Source organism: Denticeps clupeoides, unplaced genomic scaffold (genome assembly GCF_900700375.1).
Source record: "Denticeps clupeoides unplaced genomic scaffold, fDenClu1.1, whole genome shotgun sequence".
Classification (NCBI taxonomy): Eukaryota; Metazoa; Chordata; class Actinopteri; order Clupeiformes; family Denticipitidae; genus Denticeps; species Denticeps clupeoides.
The window spans coordinates 1-23189 of NW_021630057.1; the positions used below are offsets into that span (position 1 = coordinate 1).

General features: G+C 40.7%; 12 pseudogenes; all 12 read left to right on the forward strand.

Moving 5' to 3' along the window:
* Positions 1–7200: 7200 nt before the first annotated feature.
* Positions 7201–7319, forward strand: LOC114781660 (uncharacterized; annotated as a pseudogene).
* A 1748-nt stretch (positions 7320–9067) lies between these two features.
* On the forward strand, positions 9068–9186 carry LOC114781666 (uncharacterized; annotated as a pseudogene).
* Positions 9187–9725: 539 nt separating this feature from the next.
* On the forward strand, positions 9726–9844 carry LOC114781667 (uncharacterized; annotated as a pseudogene).
* A 160-nt stretch (positions 9845–10004) lies between these two features.
* On the forward strand, positions 10005–10123 carry LOC114781659 (uncharacterized; annotated as a pseudogene).
* A 160-nt stretch (positions 10124–10283) lies between these two features.
* LOC114781661 (uncharacterized) lies at positions 10284–10402 on the forward strand (annotated as a pseudogene).
* A 2678-nt stretch (positions 10403–13080) lies between these two features.
* Positions 13081–13199, forward strand: LOC114781670 (uncharacterized; annotated as a pseudogene).
* Positions 13200–15459: 2260 nt separating this feature from the next.
* Positions 15460–15578, forward strand: LOC114781662 (uncharacterized; annotated as a pseudogene).
* A 4867-nt stretch (positions 15579–20445) lies between these two features.
* LOC114781668 (uncharacterized) lies at positions 20446–20564 on the forward strand (annotated as a pseudogene).
* Positions 20565–20724: 160 nt separating this feature from the next.
* On the forward strand, positions 20725–20843 carry LOC114781663 (uncharacterized; annotated as a pseudogene).
* Positions 20844–21659: 816 nt separating this feature from the next.
* Positions 21660–21778, forward strand: LOC114781664 (uncharacterized; annotated as a pseudogene).
* Positions 21779–22318: 540 nt separating this feature from the next.
* Positions 22319–22437, forward strand: LOC114781669 (uncharacterized; annotated as a pseudogene).
* Positions 22438–22876: 439 nt separating this feature from the next.
* On the forward strand, positions 22877–22995 carry LOC114781665 (uncharacterized; annotated as a pseudogene).
* The last annotated feature ends 194 nt before the right edge of the window (positions 22996–23189 follow it).

The following is a 23189-nucleotide window of genomic DNA, read 5'->3' on the forward strand; positions in this document are numbered from 1 at the left end:
TTTTTTTTTTAAACTTCTCTTCAGGTTTCTTTTTCTGTGCGTGCTCTACAACGATCATTCACAGGCTTGGCTATGGAGTGGGGTGGAGCTGAATCGATTAGGGGGGGTTTTCCAGCCCTCGGCCTTAAGGTGCTACGCACCCTGATGTCAGTTTAATATCTGATAACGTCATATTAAGCGGACTTTTTAGAACAGGGAGTCGCAATAGGGCCTGCTTCATCCGCTCCATTCATCGACCAGTTTTGCATTGCCTCTAGAAGTGTGCACTTTATTGTTGTATTGCAAATAAAGCTTACCACTCCAACTTTTTGCCTTTTCTCCATGATAATTTGACAGTAAAGCGGGAGTTTTCACTCTTTGATATGTTTTCAAGCCCCTTTGGTTTAAAGTTCAAGATTTTCAAGCAGAGTTTGTGTACGGACATGCCATCTCAAGATTGCCCAATCTTGTCTGATCTCAGAAGCTAAGAAGGCTTGGGCCTGGTTAGTACTTGGATGGGAGACTACCTGGGAATACCAGGTGCTGTAAGCTTTAACTATTGAAAACTTTTAAAATGAAAGTATTTACATGGCTTTGTTAGCTTTTTTTTGCCTTTTCTCCATCATAATTTGACAGTAAAGTGGGAGTTTTCACTCTTTGATATGTGTTCAAGCCCCTTTGGTTTAAAGTCCAAGATTTTTAAGCACAGTTTGCTTACGGACATGCCAGCTCAAGATTGCCCAATCTTGTCTGATCTCAGAAGCTAAGAAGGCTTGGGCCTGGTATTACTAACTTCGATGGGAGACTACGTGGGAATACCAGGTGCTTTAAAGCTGTTAACTATTGAAAAAGCTTTTAAAATGAAAAAGTATGTGACAATGGCTTTGTTAGCCAGTTTTTTATATAGGCCTTTTCTCTCGCATCAATAATTTGACCGTAAAGCGGGAGTTTTCGCACTTTGTAATGTTTTCAAAGCCCTTTTGTTTAAAGTCCAAGATTTTCAAGCAGAGTTTGCTTAAGGACATGCCAGCTCAAGATTGCCCAATGCTTGTCTTGATCTCAGAAGCTAAGAAGGCTTGGGCCTGGTTACCTACTTGAATGGGAGACTACATGGGAATGCCAGGTGCTGTAAGCTTTAACTATTGTAAAACTTTTAAAATGAAAGTATTTACATCACTTTGTTAACTTTTTTTTAACGTAAGTATGGAGTATTTTCTTTCTTTGATATAGTTTTCCCGCCTTTTTTCTTTTTTTAATTTTTTTTTTTTTAAACTTCTCTTCAGGTTTCTTTTTCTGTGCGTGCTCCAAACGATCATTCACAGGCTTGGCTATGGAGTGGGGTGGAGCTGAATCGATTAGGTGGGGTTTTCCAGCCCTCGGCCTTAAGGTGCTACGCACCCTGATGTCAGTTTAATATCTGATACGTCATATTAAGCGGACTTTTTAGAACAGGGAGTCGGCAATAGGGCCTGCTCCATCCGCTCCATTCATCGACCCAGTATTGCATTGCCTCTAGAAGGTGTGCACTTTATTTGTTGTATTGCAAATAAAAGCTACCACTCCAACTTTTTGCCTTTTCTCCATGATAATTTGACAGTAAAGCGGGAGTTTTCACTCTTTGATATGTTTTCAAGCCCCTTTGGTTTAAAGTTCAAGATTTTCAAGCAGAGTTTGTGTACGGACAAACCAGCTGAAGAATGCCCAATCTTGTCTGATCTCAGAAGCTAAGAAGGCTTGGGCCTGGTTAGTACTTGGGTGGGAGACTACCTGGGAATACCAGGTGCTTTAACTGTTGAAAAACTTTTAAAATGAAAGTATTTACATGGCTTTGTTAGCTTTTTTTGCCTTTTCTCCATCATAATTTGACAGTAAAGCAGGGGTTTTCGCACTTTGTAATGTTTTCAAAGCCCTTTTGTTTAAAGTCCAAGATTTTCAAGCAGAGTTTGCTTATGGACGTGCCAGCTCAAGATTGCCCAATCTTGTCTGATCTCAGAAGCTAAGAAGGCTTGGGCCTGGTTACTACTTGGATGGGAGACTACGTGGGAATGCCAGGTGCTGTAAGCTTTAACTATTGTAAAACTTTCAAAATGAAAGTATTACATCACTTTGTTAACTTTTTTTTAAAGTAAGTTATGAGTATTTTCTTCTTTGATATGTTTTCCCGCCTTTTTTCTTTTTTTAAACTTCTCTTCAGGTTTCTTTTTCTGTGCGTGCAACGATCATTCACAGGCTTGGCTATGGAGTGGGGTGGAGCTGAATCGATTAGGTGGGGTTTTCCAGCCCTCGGCCTTAAGATGCTACGCACCCTGATGTCAGTTTAATATCTGATACGTCATATTAAGCGGACTTTTAGAACAGGGAGTCGGCAATAGGGCCTGCTCCATCCGCTCCATTCATCGACCCAGTATTGCATTGCCTGTAGAAGGTGTGCACTTTATTTGTTGTATTGCAAATAAAAGCTTACCACTCCAACTTTTTGCCTTTTCTCCATGATAATTTGACAGTAAAGCGGGAGTTTTCACTCTTTGATATGTTTTCAAGCCCCTTTGGCTTAAAGTTCAAGATTTTCTAGCAGAGTTTGTGTACCGACAAACCAGCTGAAGAATGCCCAATCTTGTCTGATCTCAGAAGCTAAGACAGGCTTGGCCTGGTTTAGTACTTGGATGGGAGACTACCTGGGAATACCAGGTGCTTTACTGTTGAAAAACTTTTAAATGAAAGTATTACATGGCTTTGTTAGCTTTTTTTTGCCTTGTTTCTCACATCATAATTTGACATAAAAGCGGAGTTTTCGCACTTTGTAATGTTTTCACAGCCCTTTGTTTAAGTCCAAGATTTTGAAGCAGGAGTTTGCTTACGGACATGCCAGCTCAAGATTGCCCAATCTTGTCTGATCTCAGAAGCTCTAAGAAGGCTTGGGGCCTGGTTACTACTTGGATGGAGCGAAACGTGGGAATGCCAGGTGCTGTAAGCTTTAACTATTGTAAAACTTTCAAAATGAAAGTATTTACATCACTTTGTTAACTTTTTTTTAAAGTAAGTTATGGAGTATTTTCTTTCTTTGATATGTTTTCCCGCCTTTTTTCTTTTTTTAAACTTCTCTTCAGGTTTCTTTTTCTGTGCGTGCAACGATCATTCACAGGCTTGGCTATGGAGTGGGGTGGAGCTGAATCGATTGGGTGGGGTTTTCCAGCCTCGGCCCTTAAGGTGTGCTACGCACCCTGTGTCAGTTTAATATCTGATACGTCATATTAAGCGGACTTTTTAGAACAGGGAGTCGGCAATAGGGCCTGCTCCATCGCTCCATCCTCGACCCAGTATTGCATTGCCTCTAGAAGGTGTGCACTTTATTTGTTGTATTGCAAATAAAAGCTTACCACTCAACTTTTTGACCTTTTCCTCCATGATAATTTGACAGTAAAGCGGGGAGTTTTCACTCTTTGATATGTTTTCAAGCCCCTTTGACTTAAAGTTCAAGATTTTCAAGCAGAGTTTGTGTACAGACAAACCAGCTGAAGAATGCCCAATCTTGTCTGATCTCAGAAGCTAAGAAGGCTTGGGCCTGGTTAGTACTTGGATGGGAGACTACCTGGGAATACAGGTGCTTTAACTATTGAAAAACTTTTGAAAAACTTTTAAAATGAAAGTATTTACACATGGCTTTGTTAGCTTTTTTTGCCTTTTTTCCATCATAATTTTTAGATTAGATTCAACTTTATTGTTCATTCACATGTACAAGTACAGGGCAACGAAATGTAGTTTAGGTCTAACCCGAAGTGCAATAAGCAGCAAGTGCAGGATACAGTTCAAATAAGTTAAGTTATATATATATACATAAAGTGATATGTGCTATACATAAGGGTGATATGTGCAGTAACAAAGTGATATGTGCAGTACAAGTGATAGTGCAGTACAAAGTGATATGTGCAGTGCAGTGATTATCAAGAGTGAATGTGGGGGGCAGAGGAGTTCAGCAAGGAAACAGCTCTGGGAAAAAAGCTGTTCCTAAGTCTGCTGGTTCTTGTCCGTGGTAGCCTGAACCGTCTGCCCTGATGGCAGGAGAGAGAACAGTTTCGTGGGCCGGGTGGGAGGAGTCCTTAAGAATACTGTGAGCTCGACGCAGACAGTGCTTCCTCTGGATTTCCTCAATGGATGGAAGTGGAGTCCCTGTGATGCGCTGGGCAGTTTTCACCCACCCGCCTGCATCGCCTTACGCTCAGCAACAGTGCAGCTTCCATACCACACTGTGAGACAGCTGGTAAGGATGCTCTCTAGTTGTAGAGCGGTAAAAAGTTCAACAGGATGGTATGTGGGTAGCTGGGTTCTTTTTTAATGTTCTCAAGAAGAAGAGGCGCTGGTGAGCCTTCTTGACCAGGCTGGAGGTGTTAATGCTCCAGGACAGGTCCTCTGAGATGTGGGTCCCCAGGAACTTGAAGGATGTAACAGGCTGCACAGTCATCCCATTGATGTGGATGGGATCATGCGAGCCTCTTCTCTCCCTCCTGAAAGTCCACAATGAGCTCCTTGGTCTTGGTGGTGTTTAAAAGAAGGTTATTTTCTGTGCACCAAGTGGCCAGATGCTGGACCTCCCTCCCTGTAGGCAGTCTCATCGTTGTTGTCGATGAGACCTATCACCCGTGGTGTCATCTGCAAACTTAATAACGGAGTTTGATCCATACATAGGTCGACAGTCATGGGTGAAGAGGGAGTAGAGGAAGGGGCTCAGCACACAGCCCTGTGGTACACCAGTGTTGATAATTTGACAGTAAAGCGGGAGTTTTCGCACTTTGTAATGTTTTTCAAAGCCCTTTTGTTTAATGTCCAAGATTTTGAAGCAGAGTTTGCTTACGGACATGCCAGCTCAAGATTGCCCAATCTTGTCTGATCTCAGAAGCTAAGAAGGCTTGGGCCTGGTTACTACTTGGATGGGAGACTACGTGGGAATGCCAGGTGAAGTATTTACATCACTTTGTTAACTTTTTTTTAAAGTAAGTTATGGAGTATTTTCTTTCTTGATATGTTTTCCCACCTTTTTTTCTTTTTTTAAACTTCTCTTCAGGTTTCTTTTTCTGTGCGTGCAACGATCATTCACAGGCTTGGCTATGGAGTGGTGTAGCGTCTGCGTAGGATCACAGATGGTTGATCTTCAAAGAACCTTTTAACCTTTGACATTTACATACCAATTACAACCCTGGACCCTCACTCTGATCGTCCCGTCTTCCCCCACTGTCACAAATGTAGCGTCTGCGTAGGATCATAGATGGTTGATCTTCAAAGAACCTTTTAACCTTTGACATTTACATACAAAATTACAACCTGGACCCTCAGCCTGATTGTCCCGTCTGCCCCCCACTGTCACCAAGACGATGCGAAGCAGACGGGGTCTGCAAACTGCTCATCGGGGCTCCAAGCTTCAAAGCATTCCAAAGACCTCCTGTCTGGCCCCACCTTCGCAATACACAATCACGCACACACTTAAAACATATTGTCTGTATCTTGTGCTAGGAATATGTGATTATAAGTGGATCCCGTATATGCACGCGTTGTGTGTACGTTCCCTTGTATGAATTATACTAGTTACAACTTTCTATTGTGCATTAGGTAAACTCTAATTACCTATAATTAAGTGTATAAGTGTATCTCTACTTCTCCTACCTCCTAAAGGTCCCTTTCTTGGTGTCAGAAGGAACTTCTCTTTACTACTGGAACAGTGATGCATACCATGTGATCACAAATACATCATACAATTTCTATAAGGTAGAAATTGTAACTGCAACAAACTACAGTCTCTCTCTGGACCAGCCCTCTAAAAAATTCCGGTCAGTTGTAAAACCCAGACAAGGGAACTTCTCCCGCCAAAATGTCACACTTGTGATTGGCTATTCAGGCCACCATGATTGGGCGTGCCAGAAAGCATTCAAAAAAGAGCGTCACACAGGCACGAATGCTCAGAACTTCTCTTCTTCCTTCCGAGACACCTCTTTCAACACTTTGACTCTTTGGAAAGTTTACCTTCAAGGACAACCTCCAGCGCCAGGGCCTAAGGATCGAAAGTCGTGACCCTACCGCATCAGGACTCTTTTGCATGAAATAAGGAACCAATGCAAGTACACTATTTAGATGCACGTTTAAACCCTTTTTTAAGGTGAACTTAAGAATTCTCTGGCGATTCTCATTAGGCTGTGGTAAATTGATGTGTAATACTGCCATTCCTCTTTTCATCACTTTCTTTACCCTGTATGTATATGTTTGTCTAATTGTTGTATGTTACCTATAGCCGTGTTTATTAAATTCTTTAAATTCACAATCGTTTGTTTCTGTGTGCTGCTCACATCTGGAGTCACTGAACGTTTGACCCTTTTAAGTTTACATGCTAAATTACTGCGAGTACGCAGAGTGGGAAAGCTACCTTTCCTGACAAGAGGGGGGATAATCATTCCCAGAATTGATAAATAATTATATTATCTGCTCCGTGGACGGACAGATCAAGTAATTGTAACATTAATTCTGCTACAGCTTATTCCCAAATCTAGTCTAAATGTTTATTATTAATTATAACCAGTTATAATAATTCTAGATATTTCCTCTTGAGCTAATTCGTTACAAGTGGGGTGGAGCTGAATCGATTAGGTGGGGTTTTCCAGCCTGCCCGGCCTTAAGGTGCTACGCACCCTGATGTCAGTTTAATATCTGATACGTCATATTAAGCGGACTTTTAGAACATGGGAGCGGCAATAGGGCCTGCTCCATCCGCTCCATTCATCGGACCCAGTATTGCATTGCCTCTAGAAGGTGTGCACTTTATTTTGTTGTATTGCAAATAAAAGCTTACCACTCCAACTTTTGCCTTTTCTCCATGATAATTTGACAGTAAAGCGGGAGAGTTTTCACTCTTTGATATGTTTTCAAGCCCCTTTGGCTTAAAGTTCAAGATTTTCAAGCAGAGTTTGTGTACAGACAAACCAGCTGAAGAATGCCCAATCTTGTCTGATCTCAGAAGCTAAGAAGGCTTGGGCCTGGTTAGTACTTGGATGGGAGACGACCTGGGAATACCATGTGCTTTAACTGTTGAAAAACTTTTAAAATGAAAGTATTTACATGGCTTTGTTAGCTTTTTTTGCCTTTTCTCCATCATAATTTGACAGTAAAGCGGGAGTTTTCGCACTTTGTAATGTTTTCAAAGCCCTTTTGTTTAATGTCCAAGATTTTGAAGCAGAGTTTGCTTACGGACATGCCAGCTCAAGATTGCCCAATCTTGTCTGATCTCAGAAGCTAAGAAGGCTTGGGCCTGGTTACTACTTGGATGGGAGACTACGTGGGAATGCCAGGTGCTGTAAGCTTTAACTATTGTAAAACTTTAAAATGAAAGTATTTACATCACTTTGTTAACTTTTTTTTAAAGTAAGTTATTGGAGTATTTTCTTTCTTTGATATGTTTTCCCGCCTTTTTCTTTTTTTTTTTTTTTTTTTTTTAAACTTCTCTTCAGGTTTCTTTGTCTGTGCGTGCTCTACAACGATCATTCACAGGCTTGGCTATGGAGTGGGGTGGAGCTGAATCGATTAGGTGGGGTTTTCCAGCCCTCGGCCTTAAGGTGCTACGCACCCTGATGTCAGTTTAATATCTGATACTGTCATATTAAGCGGACTTTTTAGAACAGGGAGTCGGCAATAGGGCCTGCTCCATCCGCTCCATTCATCGACCCAGTATTGCATTGCCTCTAGAAGGTGTGCACTTTATTTGTTGTATTGCAAATAAAAGCTTACCACTCCAACTTTTTGCCTTTTCTCCATGATAATTTGACAGTAAAGCGGGAGTTTTCACTCTTTGATATGTTTTCAAGCCCCTTTGGCTTAAAGTTCAAGATTTTCAAGCAGAGTTTGTGTACAGACAAACCAGCTGAAGAATGCCCAATCTTGTCTGATCTCAGAAGCTAAGAAGGCTTGGGCCTGGTTAGTACTTGGATGGGAGACTACCTGGGAATACCAGGTGCTTTAACTATTGAAAAACTTTTAAAATGAAAGTATTTACATGGCTTTGTTAGCTTTTTTTTTTTGCCTTTCTCCATCATAATTTGACAGTAAAGCGGGAGTTTTCGCACTTTGTAATGTTTTCAAAGCCCTTTTGTTTAATGTCCAAGATTTTCAAGCAGAGTTTGCTTACGGACATGCCAGCTCAAGATTGCCCAATCTTGTCTGATCTCAGAAGCTAAGAAGGCTTGGGCCTGGTTACTACTTGGATGGAGAGACTACGTGGAATGCCAGGTGCTGTAAGCTTTAACTATTGTAAAACTTTTTAAAATGAAAGTATTTACATCAATTTGTTAACTTTTTTTAAAGTAAGTAATGGAGTATTTTCTTTCTTTGATATGTTTTCCCGCCTTTTTTCTTTTTTTTTAATTTTTTTTTTTTAAACTTCTCTTCAGGTTTCTTTTTCTGTGCGTGCTCTACAACGATCATTCACAGGCTTGGCTATGGAGTGGGGTGGAGCTGAATCGATTAGGTGGGGTTTTCCAGCCCTCGGCCTTAAGGTGCTACGCACCCTGATGTCAGTTTAATATCTGATACGTCATATTAAGCGGACTTTTTAGAACAGGGAGTCGGCAATAGGGCCTGCTCCATCCGCTCCATTCATCGACCCAGTATTGCATTGCCTCTAGAAGGTGTGCACTTTATTTGTTGTATTGCAAATAAAAGCTTACCACTCCAACTTTTTGCCTTTTCTCCATGATAATTTGACAGTAAAGCGGGAGTTTTCACTCTTTGATATGTTTTCAAGCCCCTTTGGCTTAAAGTTCAAGATTTTCAAGCAGAGTTTGTGTACAGACAAACCAGCTGAAGAATGCCCAATCTTGTCTGATCTCAGAAGCTAAGAAGGCTTGGGCCTGGTTAGTACTTGGATGGGAGACTACCTGGGAATACCAGGTGCTTTAACTATTGAAAAACTTTTAAAATGAAAGTATTTACATGGCTTTGTTAGCTTTTTTTTGCCTTTTCTCCATCATAATTTGACAGTAAAGCGGGAGTTTTCGCACTTTGTAATGTTTTCAAAGCCCTTTTGTTTAAAGTCCAAGATTTTCAAGCAGAGTTTGCTTACGGACATGCCAGCTCAAGATTGCCCAATCTTGTCTGATCTCAGAAGCTAAGAAGGCTTGGGCCTGGTTATTACTTGGATGGGAGACTACGTGGGAATGCCAGGTGCTGTAAGCTTTAACTATTGTAAAACTTTTAAAATGAAAGTATTTACATCACTTTGTTAACTTTTTTTTAAAGTAAGTTATGGAGTATTTTCTTTCTTTGATATGTTTTCCCGCCTTTTTTCTTTTTTTTTTTTTTTTTTTTTAAACTTCTCTTCAGGTTTCTTTTTCTGTGCGTGCTCTACAACGATCATTCACAGGCTTGGCTATGGAGTGGGGTGGAGCTGAATCGATTAGGTGGGGTTTTCCAGCCCTCGGCCTTAAGGTGCTACGCACCCTGATGTCAGTTTAATATCTGATACGTCATATTAAGCGGACTTTTTAGAACAGGGAGTCGGCAATAGGGCCTGCTCCATCCGCTCCATTCATCGACCCAGTATTGCATTGCCTCTAGAAGGTGTGCACTTTATTTGTTGTATTGCAAATAAAAGCTTACCACTCCAACTTTTTGCCTTTTCTCCATGATAATTTGACAGTAAAGCGGGAGTTTTCACTCTTTGATATGTTTTCAAGCCCCTTTGGCTTAAAGTTCAAGATTTTCAAGCAGAGTTTGTGTACAGACAAACCAGCTGAAGAATGCCCAATCTTGTCTGATCTCAGAAGCTAAGAAGGCTTGGGCCTGGTTAGTACTTGGATGGGAGACTACCTGGGAATACCAGGTGCTGTAAGCTTTAACTATTGAAAAACTTTTAAAATGAAAGTATTTACATGGCTTTGTTAGCTTTTTTTGCCTTTTCTCCATCATAATTTGACAGTAAAGCGGGAGTTTTCACTCTTTGATATGTGTTCAAGCCCCTTTGGTTTAAAGTTCAAGATTTTCAAGCAGAGTTTGTGTACGGACAAACCAGCTGAAGAATGCCCAATCTTGTCTGATCTCAGAAGCTAAGAAGGCTTGGGCCTGGTTAGTACTTGGATGGGAGACTACCTGGGAATACCAGGTGCTGTAAGCTTTAACTATTGAAAAACTTTTAAAATGAAAGTATTTACATGGCTTTGTTAGCTTTTTTTGCCTTTTCTCCATCATAATTTGACAGTAAAGCGGGAGTTTTCGCACTTTGTAATGTTTTCAAAGCCCTTTTGTTTAAAGTCCAAGATTTTCAAGCAGAGTTTGCTTACGGACATGCCAGCTCAAGATTGCCCAATCTTGTCTGATCTCAGAAGCTAAGAAGGCTTGGGCCTGGTTACTACTTGGATGGGAGACTACGTGGGAATGCCAGGTGCTGTAAGCTTTAACTATTGTAAAACTTTTAAAATGAAAGTATTTACATCACTTTGTTAACTTTTTTTTAAAGTAAGTTATGGAGTATTTTCTTTCTTTGATATGTTTTCCCGCCTTTTTTCTTTTTTTTTTTTTTTTTTTTTAAACTTCTCTTCAGGTTTCTTTTTCTGTGCGTGCTCTACAACGATCATTCACAGGCTTGGCTATGGAGTGGGGTGGAGCTGAATCGATTAGGTGGGGTTTTCCAGCCCTCGGCCTTAAGGTGCTACGCACCCTGATGTCAGTTTAATATCTGATACGTCATATTAAGCGGACTTTTTAGAACAGGGAGTCGGCAATAGGGCCTGCTCCATCCGCTCCATTCATCGACCCAGTATTGCATTGCCTCTAGAAGGTGTGCACTTTATTTGTTGTATTGCAAATAAAAGCTTACCACTCCAACTTTTTGCCTTTTCTCCATGATAATTTGACAGTAAAGCGGGAGTTTTCACTCTTTGATATGTGTTCAAGCCCCTTTGGTTTAAAGTTCAAGATTTTCAAGCAGAGTTTGTGTACGGACAAACCAGCTGAAGAATGCCCAATCTTGTCTGATCTCAGAAGCTAAGAAGGCTTGGGCCTGGTTAGTACTTGGATGGGAGACTACCTGGGAATACCAGGTGCTTTAACTGTTGAAAAACTTTTAAAATGAAAGTATTTACATGGCTTTGTTAGCTTTTTTTGCCTTTTCTTCATCATAATTTGACAGTAAAGCGGGAGTTTTCGCACTTTGTAATGTTTTCAAAGCCCTTTTGTTTAAAGTCCAAGATTTTCAAGCAGAGTTTGCTTACTGGACAGTGCCAGCTCAAGATTGCCCAATCTTGTCTGATCTCAGAAGCTAAGAAGGCTTGGGCCTGGTTACTACTTGGATGGGAGACTACGTGGGAATGCCAGGTGCTGTAAGCTTTAACTATTGTAAAACTTTTAAAATGAAAGTATTTACATCACTTTGTTAACTTTTTTTAAAGTAAGTTATAGAGTATTTTCTTTCTTTGATATGTTTTCCTGCCTTTTTTCTTTTTTTTTTTTTTTTTAAACTTCTCTTCAGGTTTCTTTTTCTGTGCGTGCTCTACAACGATCATTCACAGGCTTGGCTATGGAGTGGGGTGGAGCTGAATCGATTAGGTGGGGTTTTCCAGCCCTCGGCCTTAAGGTGCTACGCACCCTGATGTCAGTTTAATATCTGATACGTCATATTAAGCGGACTTTTTAGAACAGGGAGTCGGCAATAGGGCCTGCTCCATCCGCTCCATTCATCGACCCAGTATTGCATTGCCTCTAGAAGGTGTGCACTTTATTTGTTGTATTGCAAATAAAAGCTTACCACTCCAACTTTTTGCCTTTTCTTCTCCATGATAATTTGACAGTAAAGCGGGAGTTTCACTCTTTGATATGTTTTCAAGCCCCTTTGGCTTAAAGTTCAAGATTTTCAAGCAGAGTTTGTGTACAGACAAACCAGCTGAAGAATGCCCAATCTTGTCTGATCTCAGAAGCTAAGAAGGCTTGGGCCTGGTTAGTACTTGGATGGGAGGACTACCTGGGAATACCAGGTGCTGTAAGCTTTAACTATTGAAAAACTTTTAAAATGAAAGTATTTACATGGCTTTGTTAGCTTTTTTTGCCTTTTCTCCATCATAATTTGACAGTAAAGCGGGAGTTTTCACTCTTTGATATGTGTTCAAGCCCCTTTGGTTTAAAGTCCAAGATTTTCAAGCAGAGTTTGCTTACGGACATGCCAGCTCAAGATTGCCCAATCTTGTCTGATCTCAGAAGCTAAGAAGGCTTGGGCCTGGTTACTACTTGGATGGGAGACTACGTGGGAATACCAGGTGCTTTAACTACTATTGAAAAACTTTTAAAATGAAAGTATTTACATGGCTTTGTTAGCTTTTTTGCCTTTTCTCCATCATAATTTGACAGTAAAGCGGGAGTTTTCGCACTTTGTAATGTTTTCAAAGCCCTTTTGTTTAAAGTCCAAGATTTTCAAGCAGAGTTTGCTTATGGACATGCCAGCTCAAGATTGCCCAATCTTGTCTGATCTCAGAAGCTAAGAAGGCTTGGGCCTGGTTACTACTTGGATGGGAGACTACATGGGAATGCCAGGTGCTGTAAGCTTTAACTATTGTAAAACTTTCAAAATGAAAGTATTTACATCACTTTGTTAACTTTTTTTTAAAGTAAGTTATGGAGTATTTTCTTTCTTTGATATGTTTTCCCGCCTTTTTTCTTTTTTTTTTTTTTTTTTTAAACTTCTCTTCAGGTTTCTTTTTCTGTGCGTGCTCTACAACGATCATTCACAGGCTTGGCTATGGAGTGGGGTGGAGCTGAATCGATTAGGTGGGGTTTTCCAGCCCTCGGCCTTAAGGTGCTACGCACCCTGATGTCAGTTTAATATCTGATACGTCATATTAAGCGGACTTTTTAGAACAGGGAGTCGGCAATAGGGCCTGCTCCATCCGCTCCATTCATCGACCCAGTATTGCATTGCCTCTAGAAGGTGTGCACTTTATTTGTTGTATTGCAAATAAAAGCTTACCACTCCAACTTTTTGCCTTTTCTCCATGATAATTTGACAGTAAAGCGGGAGTTTTCACTCTTTGATATGTTTTCAAGCCCCTTTGGTTTAAAGTTCAAGATTTTCAAGCAGAGTTTGTGTACGGACAAACCAGCTGAAGATTGCCCAATCTTGTCTGATCTCAGAAGCTAAGAAGGCTTGGGCCTGGTTAGTACTTGGATGGGAGACTACCTGGGAATACCAGGTGCTGTAAGCTTTAACTATTGAAAAACTTTTAAAATGAAAGTATTTACATGGCTTTGTTAGCTTTTTTTGCCTTTTCTCCATCATAATTTGACAGTAAAGTGGGAGTTTTCACTCTTTGATATGTGTTCAAGCCCCTTTGGTTTAAAGTCCAAGATTTTTAAGCACAGTTTGCTTACGGACATGCCAGCTCAAGATTGCCCAATCTTGTCTGATCTCAGAAGCTAAGAAGGCTTGGGCCTGGTTACTACTTCGATGGGAGACTACGTGGGAATACCAGGTGCTTTAACTGTTGAAAAACTTTTAAAATGAAAGTATTTACATGGCTTTGTTAGCTTTTTTGCCTTTTCTCCATCATAATTTGACAGTAAAGCGGGAGTTTTCGCACTTTGTAATGTTTTCAAAGCCCTTTTGTTTAAAGTCCAAGATTTTCAAGCAGAGTTTGCTTATGGACATGCCAGCTCAAGATTGCCCAATCTTGTCTGATCTCAGAAGCTAAGAAGGCTTGGGCCTGGTTACTACTTGAATGGGAGACTACATGGGAATGCCAGGTGCTGTAAGCTTTAACTATTGTAAAACTTTTAAAATGAAAGTATTTACATCACTTTGTTAACTTTTTTTTAACGTAAGTTATGGAGTATTTTCTTTCTTTGATATGTTTTCCCGCCTTTTTTCTTTTTTTTAATTTTTTTTTTTTAAACTTCTCTTCAGGTTTCTTTTTCTGTGCGTGCTCTACAACGATCATTCACAGGCTTGGCTATGGAGTGGGGTGGAGCTGAATCGATTAGGTGGGGTTTTCCAGCCCTCGGCCTTAAGGTGCTACGCACCCTGATGTCAGTTTAATATCTGATACGTCATATTAAGCGGACTTTTTAGAACAGGGAGTCGGCAATAGGGCCTGCTCCATCCGCTCCATTCATCGACCCAGTATTGCATTGCCTCTAGAAGGTGTGCACTTTATTTGTTGTATTGCAAATAAAAGCTTACCACTCCAACTTTTTGCCTTTTCTCCATGATAATTTGACAGTAAAGCGGGAGTTTTCACTCTTTGATATGTTTTCAAGCCCCTTTGGCTTAAAGTTCAAGATTTTCAAGCAGAGTTTGTGTACAGACAAACCAGCTGAAGAATGCCCAATCTTGTCTGATCTCAGAAGCTAAGAAGGCTTGGGCCTGGTTAGTACTTGGGTGGGAGACTACCTGGGAATACCAGGTGCTTTAACTGTTGAAAAACTTTTAAAATGAAAGTATTTACATGGCTTTGTTAGCTTTTTTTGCCTTTTCTCCATCATAATTTGACAGTAAAGCAGGGAGTTTTCGCACTTTGTAATGTTTTCAAAGCCCTTTTGTTTAAAGTCCAAGATTTTCAAGCAGAGTTTGCTTACGGACAAGATTGCCCAATCTTGTCTGATCTCAGAAGCTAAGAAGGCTTGGGCCTGGTTACTACTTGGATGGGAGACTACGTGGGAATGCCAGGTGCTGTAAGCTTACTATGTAAAACTTTCAAAATGAAAGTATTACATCACTTTGTTAACTTTTTTTAAAGTAAGTTATGGAGTATTTTCTTTCTTTGATATGTTTTCCCCCGCCTTTTTTCTTTTTTTAAACTTCTCTTCAGTTTCTTTTTCTGTGCGTTGCAACGATCATTCACAGGCTTTGGCTATGGAGTGGGGTGGAAGCTGAATCGATTAGGTGGGGTTTTCCAGCCCTCGGCCCTTAGGTGCTACGCACCCTGATGTCAGTTTAATATCTGATACGTCATATTAAGCGGACTTTTTAGAACAGGGAGTCGGCAATAGGGCCTGCTCCATCCGCTCCATTCATCGACCCAGTATTGCATTGCCTGTAGAAGGTGTGCACTTTATTTGTTGTATGCAAATAAAGCTTACCACTCCAACTTTTTGCCTTTTCTCCATGATAATTTGACAGTAAAGCGGGAGTTTTCACTCTTTGATATGTTTTCAAGCCCCTTTGGCTTAAAGTTCAAGATTTTCAAGCAGAGTTTGTGTACAGACAACCAGCTGAAGAATGCCCAATCTTGTCTGATCTCAGAAGCTAAGAAGGCTTGGGCCTGGTTAGTACTTGGATGGGAGACTACCTGGGAATACCAGGTGCTTTAACTGTTGAAAAACTTTTAAAATGAAAGTATTTACATGGCTTTGTTAGCTTTTTTTGCCTTTTCTCCATCATAATTTGACAATAAAGCGGGAGTTTTCGCACTTTGTAATGTTTTCAAAGCCCTTTTGTTTAATGTCCAAGATTTTGAAGCAGAGTTTGCTTACGGACATGCCAGCTCAAGATTGCCCAATCTTGTCTGATCTCAGAAGCTAAGAAGGCTTGGGCCTGGTTACTACTTGGATGGGAGACTACGTGGGAATGCCAGGTGCTGTAAGCTTTAACTATTGTAAAACTTTCAAAATGAAAGTATTTACATCACTTTGTTAACTTTTTTTTAAAGTAAGTTATGGAGTATTTTCTTTCTTTGATATGTTTTCCCGCCTTTTTTCTTTTTTTAAACTTCTCTTCAGGTTTCTTTTTCTGTGCGTGCAACGATCATTCACAGGCTTGGCTATGGAGTGGGGTGGAGCTGAATCGATTAGGTGGGGTTTTCCAGCCCTCGGCCTTAAGGTGCTACGCACCCTGATGTCAGTTTAATATCTGATACGTCATATTAAGCGGACTTTTTAGAACAGGGAGTCGGCAATAGGGCCTGCTCCATCCGCTCCATTCATCGACCCAGTATTGCATTGCCTCTAGAAGGTGTGCACTTTATTTGTTGTATTGCAAATAAAAGCTTACCACTCCAACTTTTTGCCTTTTCTCCATGATAATTTGACAGTAAAGCGGGAGTTTTCACTCTTTGATATGTTTTCAAGCCCCTTTGACTTAAAGTTCAAGATTTTCAAGCAGAGTTTGTGTACAGACAAACCAGCTGAAGAATGCCCAATCTTGTCTGATCTCAGAAGCTAAGAAGGCTTGGGCCTGGTTAGTACTTGGATGGGAGACTACCTGGGAATACCAGGTGCTTTAACTGTTGAAAAACTTTTAAAATGAAAGTATTTACATGGCTTTGTTAGCTTTTTTTGCCTTTTTTCCATCATAATTTTTAGATTAGATTCAACTTTATTGTCATTACACATGTACAAGTACAGGGCAACGAAATGTAGTTTAGGTCTAACCAGAAGTGCAATAAGCAGCAAGTGCAGGATACAGTTCAAATAAGTTAAGTTATATATATATATACATAAAGTGATATGTGCTATACATAAGGTGATATGTGCAGTACAAAGTGATATGTGCAGTACAAAGTGATATGTGCAGTACAAAGTGATATGTGCAGTGCAGTGATTATCAAGAGTGAATGTGGGGGGCAGAGGAGTTCAGCAAGGAAACAGCTCTGGGAAAAAAGCTGTTCCTAAGTCTGCTGGTTCTTGTCCGTGGTAGCCTGAACCGTCTGCCTGATGGCAGGAGAGAGAACAGTTCGTGGGCCGGGTGGGAGGAGTCCTTAAGAATACTGTGAGCTCGACGCAGACAGTGCTTCCTCTGGATTTCCTCAATGGATGGAAGTGGAGTCCCTGTGATGCGCTGGGCAGTTTTCACCACCCGCTGCATCGCCTTACGCTCAGCAACAGTGCAGCTTCCATACCACACTGTGAGACAGCTGGTAAGGATGCTCTCTATTGTAGAGCGGTAAAAGTTCAACAGGATGGTAGTGGGTAGCTGGTTCTTTTTTAATGTTCTCAAGAAGAAGAGGCGCTGGTGAGCCTTCTTGACCAGGCTGGAGGTGTTAATGCTCCAGGACAGGTCCTCTGAGATGTGGGTCCCCAGGAACTTGAAGGATGTAACAGGCTGCACAGTCATCCCATTGATGTGGATGGGATCATGCGAGCCTCTTCTCTCCCTCCTGAAGTCCACAATGAGCTCCTTGGTCTTGGTGGTGTTTAAAAGAAGGTTATTTTCTGTGCACCAAGTGGCCAGATGCTGGACCTCCTCCCTGTAGGCAGTCTCATCGTTGTTGTCGATGAGACCTATCACCGTGGTGTCATCTGCAAACTTAATAACGGAGTTTGATCCATACATAGGTCGACAGTCATGGGTGAAGAGGGAGTAGAGGAAGGGGCTCAGCACACAGCCCTGTGGTACACCAGTGTTGATAATTTGACAGTAAAGCGGGAGTTTTCGCACTTTGTAATGTTTTCAAAGCCCTTTTGTTTAATGTCCAAGATTTTGAAGCAGAGTTTGCTTACGGACATGCCAGCTCAAGATTGCCCAATCTTGTCTGATCTCAGAAGCTAAGAAGGCTTGGGCCTGGTTACTACTTGGATGGGAGACTACGTGGGAATGCCAGGTGAAGTATTTACATCACTTTGTTAACTTTTTTTTAAAGTAAGTTATGGAGTATTTTCTTTCTTTGATATGTTTTCCCACCTTTTTTCTTTTTTTAAACTTCTCTTCAGGTTTCTTTTTCTGTGCGTGCAACGATCATTCACAGGCTTGGCTATGGAGTGGTGTAGCGTCTGCGTAGGATCACAGATGGTTGATCTTCAAAGAACCTTTTAACCTTTGACATTTACATACCAATTACAACCCTGGACCCTCACTCTGATCGTCCCGTCTTCCCCCACTGTCACAAATGTAGCGTCTGCGTAGGATCATAGATGGTTGATCTTCAAAGAACCTTTTAACCTTTGACATTTACATACAAATTACAACCTGGACCCTCAGCCTGATTGTCCCGTCTGCCCCCACTGTCACCAAGACGATGCGAAGCAGACGGGGTCTGCAAACTGCTCATCGGGGCTCCAAGCTTCAAAGCATTCCAAAGACCTCCTGTCTGGCCCCACCTTCGCAATACACAATCACGCACACACTTAAAACATATTGTCTGTATCTTGTGCTAGGAATATGTGATTATAAGTGGATCCCGTATATGCACGCGTTGTGTGTACGTTCCCTTGTATGAATTATACTAGTTACAACTTTCTATTGTGCATTAGGTAAACTCTAATTACCTATAATTAAGTGTATAAGTGTATCTCTACTTTCCTACCTCCTAAAGGTCCCTTTCTTGGTGTCAGAAGGAACTTCTCTTTACTACTGGAACAGTGATGCATACCATGTGATCACAAAATACATCATACAATTTCTATAAGGTAGAAATTGTAACTGCAACAAACTACAGTCTCTCTCTGGACCAGCCCTAAAAAATTCCGGTCAGTTGTAAACCCAGACAAAGGGAACTTCTCCCGCCAAAATGTCACACTTGTGATTGGCTATTCAGGCCACATGATGGGCGTGCCAGAAAGCATTCAAAAAAGAGCGTCACACAGGCACGAATGCTCAGAACTTCTCTTCTTCCTTCCGAGACACCTCTTTCAACACTTTGACTCTTTGGAAAGTTTACCTTCAAGGACAACCTCCAGCGCCAGGCCTAAGGATCGAAGATCGTGACCCTACCGCATCAGGACTCTTTTGCATGAAATAAGGACCAATGCAAGTAACTATTTAGATGCACGTTTAAACCCCTTTTTAAGGTGAACTTAAGAATTCTCTGGCGATTCTCATTAGGCTGTGGTAAATTGATGTGTAATACTGCCATTCTCTTTTCATCACTTTTCTTTACCCTGTATGTATATGTTTGTCTAATTGTTGTATGTTACCTATAGCCGTGTTTATTAAATTCTTTAAATTCACAATCGTTTGTTTCTGTGTGCTGCTCACATCTGGAGTCACTGAACGTTTGACCCTTTAAGTTTACATGCTAAATTACTGCGAGTACGCAGAGTGGGAAAGCTACCTTTCCTGACAAGAGGGGGGATAATCATTCCCAGAATTGATAAATAATTATATTATCTGCTCCGTGGACGGACAGATCAAGTAATTGTAACATTAATTCTGCTACAGCTTATTCCCAAATCTAGTCTAAATGTTTATTATTAATTATAACCAGTTATAATTAATTCTAGATATTTCCTCTTGAGCTAATTCGTTACAAGTGGGGTGGAGCTGAATCGATTAGGTGGGGTTTTCCAGCCCTCGGCCTTAAGGTGCTACGCACCCTGATGTCAGTTTAATATCTGATACGTCATATTAAGCGGACTTTTTAGAACAGGGAGTCGGCAATAGGGCCCTGCTCCATCCGCTCCATTCATCGACCCAGTATTGCATTGCCTCTAGAAGGTGTGCACTTTATTTGTTGTATTGCAAATAAAAGCTTACCACTCCAACTTTTTGCCTTTTCTCCATGATAATTTGACAGTAAAGCGGGAGTTTTCACTCTTTGAAAATGTTTTCAAGCCCCTTTGGCTTAAAGTTCAAGATTTTCAAGCAGAGTTTGTGTACAGACAAACCAGCTGAAGAATGCCCAATCTTGTCTGATCTCAGAAGCTAAGAAGGCTTGGGCCTGGTTAGTACTTGGATGGGAGACTACCTGGGAATAACCAGGTGCTTCTAACTATTGAAAAACTTTTAAAATGAAAGTATTTACATGGCTTTGTAGCTTTTTTTGCCTTTTCTCCATCATAATTTGACAGTAAAGCGGGAGTTTTCGCACTTTGTAATGTTTTCAAAGCCCTTTTGTTTAATGTCCAAGATTTTCAGGCAGAGTTTGCTAATGGACATGCCAGCTCAAGATTGCCCAATCTTGTCTGATCTCAGAAGCTAAGAAGGCTTGGGCCTGGTTACTACTTGGATGGGAGACTACGTGGGAATGCCAGGTGCTGTAAGCTTTAACTATTGTAAACTTTTAAAATGAAGTATTTACATCACTTTGTTAACTTTTTTTTAAAGTAAGTTATGGAGTATTTCTTTCTTTGATATGTTTTCCCGCCTTTTTTTCTTTTTTTTTTTTTTTTTTTTTAAACTTCTCTTCAGGTTTCTTTTTCTGTGCGTGCTCTACACCGATCATTCACAGGCTTGGCTATGGAGTGGGGTGGAGCTGATCAATTAGGTGGGGGTTTTCCAGCCTCGCCTTAAGGTGCTACGCACCCTGAGGTCAGTTTAATATCTGATACGTCATATTAAGCGGACTTTTAGAACAGGGAGTCGGCAATAGGGCCTGCTCCATCCGCTCCATTCATCGACCCAGTATTGCATTGCCTCTAGAAGGTGTGCACTTTATTTGTTGTATTGCAAATAAAAGCTTACCACTCCAACTTTTTTGCCTTTTCTCCATGATAATTTGACAGTAAAGCGGGAGTTTTCACTCTTTGATATGTTTTCAAGCCCTTTGGCTTAAAGTTCAAGATTTTCAAGCAGAGTTTGTGTACAGACAAACCAGCTGAAGAATGCCCAATCTTGTCTGATCTCAGAAGCTAAGAAGGCTTGGGCCTGGTTAGTACTTGGATGGGAGACTACCTGGGAATACCAGGTGCTGTAAGCTTTAACTATTGAAAAACTTTTAAAATGAAAGTATTTACATGGCTTTGTTAGCTTTTTTTGCCTTTTCTCCATCATAATTTGACAGTAAAGCGGGAGTTTTCGCACTTTGTAATGTTTTCAAAGCCCTTTTGTTTAAAGTCCAAGATTTTCAAGCAGAGTTTGCTTACGGACATGCCAGCTCAAGATTGCCCAATCTTGTCTGATCTCAGAAGCTAAGAAGGCTTGGGCCTGGTTACTACTTGGATGGGAGACTACGTGGGAATGCCAGGTGCTGTAAGCTTTAACTATTGTAAAACTTTTAAAATGAAAGTATTTACATCACTTTGTTAACTTTTTTTAAAGTAAGTTATGGAGTATTTTCTTTCTTTGATATGTTTTCCCGCCTTTTTTCTTTTTTTTTTTTTTTTTTTTTAAACTTCTCTTCAGGTTTCTTTTTCTGTGCGTGCTCTACAACGATCATTCACAGGCTTGGCTATGGAGTGGGGTGGAGCTGAATCGATTAGGTGGGGTTTTCCAGCCCTCGGCCTTAAGGTGCTACGCACCCTGATGTCAGTTTAATATCTGATACGTCATATTAAGCGGACTTTTTAGAACAGGGAGTCGGCAATAGGGCCTGCTCCATCCGCTCCATTCATCGACCCAGTATTGCATTGCCTCTAGAAGGTGTGCACTTTATTTGTTGTATTGCAAATAAAAGCTTACCACTCCAACTTTTTGCCTTTTCTCCATGATAATTTGACAGTAAAGCGGGAGTTTTCACTCTTTGATATGTTTTCAAGCCCCTTTGGCTTAAAGTTCAAGATTTTCAAGCAGAGTTTGTGTACAGACAAACCAGCTGAAGAATGCCAATCTTGTCTGATCTCAGAAGCTAAGAAGGCTTGGGCCTGGTTAGTACTTGGATGGGAGACTACCTGGGAATACCAGGTGCTGTAAGCTTTAACTATTGAAAAACTTTTAAAATGAAAGTATTTACATGGCTTTGTTAGCTTTTTTTGCCTTTTCTCCATCATAATTTGACAGTAAAGCGGGAGTTTTCGCACTTTGTAATGTTTTCAAAGCCCTTTTGTTTAAAGTCCAAGATTTTCAAGCAGAGTTTGCTTACGGACATGCCAGCTCAAGATTGCCCAATCTTGTCTGATCTCAGAAGCTAAGAAGGCTTGGGCCTGGTTACTACTTGGATGGGAGACTACGTGGGAATGCCAGGTGCTGTAAGCTTTAACTATTGTAAAACTTTTAAAATGAAAGTATTTACATCACTTTGTTAACTTTTTTTTAAAGTAAGTTATGGAGTATTTTCTTTCTTTGATATGTTTTCCCGCCTTTTTTCTTTTTTTTTTTTTTTTTTTTAAACTTCTCTTCAGGTTTCTTTTTCTGTGCGTGCTCTACAACGATCATTCACAGGCTTGGCTATGGAGTGGGGTGGAGCTGAATCGATTAGGTGGGGTTTTCCAGCCCTCGGCCTTAAGGTGCTACGCACCCTGATGTCAGTTTAATATCTGATACGTCATATTAAGCGGATTTTTAGAACAGGGAGTCGGCAATAGGGCCTGCTCCATCCGCTCCATTCATCGACCCCAGTATTGCATTGCCTCTAGAAGGTGTGCACTTTATTTGTTGTATTGCAAATAAAAGCTTACCACTCCAACTTTTTTTCCTTTTCTCCATGATAATTTGACAGTAAAGCGGGAGTTTTCACTCTTTGATATGTTTTCAAGCCCCTTTGGCTTAAAGTTCAAAGATTTTCAAGCAGAGTTTGTGTACAGACAAACCAGCTGAAGAATGCCCAATCTTGTCTGATCTCAGAAGCTAAGAAGGCTTGGGCCTGGTTAGTACTTGGATGGGAGACTACCTGGGAATACCAGGTGCTGTAAGCTTTAACTATTGAAAAACTTTTAAAATGAAAGTATTTACATGGCTTTGTTAGCTTTTTTTGCCTTTTCTCCATCATAATTTGACAGTAAAGCGGGAGTTTTCACTCTTTGATATGTGTTCAAGCCCCTTTGGTTTAAAGTTCAAGATTTTCAAGCAGAGTTTGTGTACGGACAACCAGCTGAAGAATGCCCAATCTTGTCTGATCTCAGAAGCTAAGAAGGCTTGGGCCTGGTTAGTACTTGGATGGGAGACTACCTGGGAATACCAGGTGCTGTAAGCTTTAACTATTGAAAAACTTTTAAAATGAAAGTATTTACATGGCTTTGTTAGCTTTTTTTGCCTTTTCTCCATCATAATTTGACAGTAAAGCCGGGAGTTTTCGCACTTTGTAATGTTTTCAAAGCCCTTTTGTTTAAAGTCCAAGATTTTCAAGCAGAGTTTGCTTACGGACATGCCAGCTCAAGATTGCCCAATCTTGTCTGATCTCAGAAGCTAAGAAGGCTTGGGCCTGGTTACTACTTGGATGGGAGACTACGTGGGAATGCCAGGTGCTGTAAGCTTTAACTATTGTAAAACTTTTAAAATGAAAGTATTTACATCACTTTGTTAACTTTTTTTAAAGTAAGTTATGGGTTTTTTTCTTTCTTTGATATTGTTTTCCCGCCTTTTTTCTTTTTTAAACTTCTCTTCAGGTTTCTTTTTCTGTCTGCAACGATCATTCACAGGCTTGGCTATGGAGTGGGTGGAGCTGAAT